The sequence below is a fragment of the Chiloscyllium punctatum genome, unplaced genomic scaffold (genome assembly GCF_047496795.1).
Source record: "Chiloscyllium punctatum isolate Juve2018m unplaced genomic scaffold, sChiPun1.3 scaffold_734, whole genome shotgun sequence".
NCBI lineage: Eukaryota > Metazoa > Chordata > Chondrichthyes > Orectolobiformes > Hemiscylliidae > Chiloscyllium > Chiloscyllium punctatum.
The window spans coordinates 2,501-4,240 of record NW_027310468.1 but is presented as its reverse complement, the minus strand read 5'-3'; the positions used below and the strand labels follow the sequence as shown (position 1 = coordinate 4,240).

Below are 1,740 nucleotides of genomic sequence, written 5' to 3'. Positions count from 1 at the left end.
TCTGCTTTTCCTAGGGCAAAGCTGCTGCACGCCTCGTGATACTAGGCGGGCGACATGGTGGCGGTGATCCTGCCTCCGTCGCTGCGGTGCGTTGGGGCACGCATCGCCTCTTGGGCGCCCTGTCCTCCTCCCCCCAATAGACGTATGTTTCTGCGGGCCGCACCAGGATGGTGCTCCCCATCGCTTCACGCCACCCTGCTCCGCCCGCACGCCGGCGTGCAGGTGGCTGTAGCTCAAGGTGGGGAGCGTATGTGCGGTCCGGGTCGCTTTCCTCTGGCGAGGGAGAGACCTAAAACAAACTCAGACAACTCTTGACGGTGGATCACTCGGCTCGTGCGTCGATGACGAACGCAGCTAGCTGCGAGAATTAATGTGAATTGCAGGACACATTGATCATCGACACTTTGAACGCACTTTGCGGCCCCGGGTTCTTCCCGGGGCCACGCCTGTCTGAGGGTCGTTTGGCAATCAATCGCACTCGCCTTGGCTGGCGAGAGCGCGGCTGGGGTGTCGCAGAGGACCCGTCCTCTTTGTCCCCCTAAGTTCAGACTCCGGAGCCCTCCGGCGTCGGAGCGCTTGGCCTTTCCCCCCCACCCTGCACATTCCGTTCGTCAGGCTCGACGCCATCCCCCCGCCGGGGAGCGCGGCCTGGCGTCCGTCTGTGTCGTGGCAGTGGGGCCAGCACGGCTGTCACCGGTCCCAGAATGGCTGTCGGTGGTTCACACTGTGTGTGTGTGCCAACCCTCCTGGTCTCTGGGACACGGAGCTGCCACGAAGTGTTGAGCCTCCAGTGGGGGGTCTGCCTAAGCTCTGCACGTCCGCATTGGGTCCGTCTCTCGGTTGGCTGGCAGTGGAAAGAGTGAAGGGAGCCGCGGAGGTCCGGTGCTGGTGCGCCGCCGGCCTGACCGTGGAGCTCGCCGGTTTGACACGCTGACCCGACTCGATGGTTGATCGATTGAGAGTGCTGGGAGCTGCAGGCCGCCCGCTGCTGCAGCCGCCCGTCTCGTGGTTCGTCCTCGGCCTTAAGTGGCCGGCGGGGCGTCTGATCCTGTCTCCCCTGCTGGCGCCGAGTGCCTGGCCGAGGGAGGAGGTTTTCGTCGAACGCTGTGACTTGGACGGTCGCACGCGCGTGGATCGCTGGCTCTTGGCTCTCCCGTTCAGTCCGCACGTTTTCCGCTCCGTCCTGCCACCGGTCTCGGGAGGTACGGAGGGGTTGGCGGGCGTGGTGTGTGCTCCGTCACCGTGCAGGCACACCTACCACGCCGTCGGCCGACCCCCGCACGGTCCTCCTGGCCATCGGGAGGACGGCGGAACGTCGGGCTGTCGGGGGCCAAGTCGCCAGAAGGCCACCGCTGTGTCTTCCGTACCCTGTCACCGTCGGCGTGCCTTCCTCAACTCGTCCGGCTCGGGGCCGCTGGGTTCAGGAGCGGCGTCGCCCGCCGGCCCCACTGAAGGCCGTGCCGTTCCGCGGCTGGCGATCGATGTGCGTGGCGTGCCTGCGCGACCGTTCGCCACTTGAGCCTCGGCACTCCTCTCTCCCTCTCTCTGACCGTCGGGCAGTCTCTGTCTGCTGGTGCCTCGCACGTCCCGGGCGGCGGGTCGTCACCCCCGCGACCGGGCCTCCGGCAAGGCAGGAATCAGGCTGACCCTTCCGCTCGAGTAAGCAGCCGGCACTTCCGAGTTTCGCCTCCCGCCGTGGACGGGGGAGGGTCTCCGGTCCCGTGGAATTGCGCCGAGCAC

At 66.7% G+C, this 1,740-nt stretch overlaps 1 non-coding gene across 1 annotated transcript; it reads left to right on the top strand.

The window, feature by feature from the left end:
- Positions 1-306: 306 nt before the first annotated feature.
- On the top strand, positions 307-460 carry LOC140473803 (5.8S ribosomal RNA). Its single transcript, XR_011958635.1, has one exon. It is a non-coding gene; the product is annotated as a 5.8S ribosomal RNA (ribosomal RNA).
- Positions 461-1,740: the final 1,280 nt, after the last annotated feature.